This window comes from Penaeus monodon, chromosome 34 (assembly GCF_015228065.2).
Source record: "Penaeus monodon isolate SGIC_2016 chromosome 34, NSTDA_Pmon_1, whole genome shotgun sequence".
In the NCBI taxonomy this organism is placed as follows: Eukaryota; Metazoa; Arthropoda; class Malacostraca; order Decapoda; family Penaeidae; genus Penaeus; species Penaeus monodon.
The window spans coordinates 5,898,281-5,899,438 of record NC_051419.1 but is presented as its reverse complement, the minus strand read 5'-3'; the positions used below and the strand labels follow the sequence as shown (position 1 = coordinate 5,899,438).

The 1,158-nt window shown below is 37.9% G+C and overlaps 1 protein-coding gene across 1 annotated transcript in view; it reads left to right on the top strand.

Annotated features, from left to right (window-relative positions):
* LOC119594793 (hemicentin-1-like) overlaps positions 1 to 1,158 on the top strand; it is a gene marked incomplete at its 3' end in the record, with an annotated part of 75,652 nt that overhangs the window by 44,077 nt on the left and 30,417 nt on the right. The window lies entirely within an intron of this gene.

Genomic DNA, 1,158 nt, shown 5'->3' with positions numbered 1-1,158 from the left:
ACATTATGGATTCCGTTGTATATCTGTGCTACTCCTGTCTGCTAGTGTCCATTAGCATTATCTCGATATTCACCGTATATGAGTATTTTGCGTTTTTTTTTTTCAGTAACCTATCAGTGTGATATATTTTCTCAATACTCTTGTTGTGAGAGAATTTGCTACTTACATAACATTTTCTTTAATACTGTCAGATTTTGGTGTACTTAATTACTCAACGTTGGCTAATGGTTGAGGAATAAATTGATATTAGCCTATTTATGCAAGAAACAAGGTAATTACAAGGCATATATGGAAAGAGGTAGGCCTATACATATATCACTTGTTTAGAGATACTGATGATATTAGACATAGAACTGGTGAAGAGATAAGAAATAATTGATACATTTGTTATCTATAAGGCAAAAATAATTGATTAATGACATTGTGCTGCCCTTTGGTTCAAAGTTATAGGCAAATGACTTCATTTACGGTTATTATTTACGCCGTGGTTATTATTTCGGCACCAGATCTCATAACATATTTTGGAATATTCGTCCGGCATACGTGGGCATACTTTCACGAACACGCTTTCACGCTTACGCACGGGCAATAATTGCGTCTTGAAAACAAACTTTGTCTACTTTTGGTGTTGGTTGTTGGTGTGTGTGGCGAACGGATCGACATTTCAAAGTTGGGAATGAATTTGCAAGTTTTGCTGTCTTCAAAAGAGAGTTTGGCGAAATTGCAAGAGGGCAATTTGACACAGTTTTATGTACTCCTACCTGGTGATGGAAAGAAGTTTATCTCGAAATCAAACGAGAGAGCAGACCAAATCAAAGGCAAAATATCCCCAGCAGAGACCGGACAGCGAATCCCGAGTGAAACGTTAAGGGCACAGTTATTACACGTGCGCGAGGGTGAAAGTCTGTTCGTGGCAAAGAGGTGGGTGCGCTTGCATGCCGGACGAATAGCCAAAAGGTTATGGGATCCTGTGCCGGAACAATAATCATGGCGTATCATTTGTTGATATGTTTTCAGTAAATGAGCACAGTCTGTGGATTTACTACCAATGAAATCGTATCACCTGATAAGATAAGTTCAGTTCTTAACAAGTTATTTCAGGAATGCAATACAAAACAGAATGATCTGTCTGACATGTAAACTATATGTATATGTGTG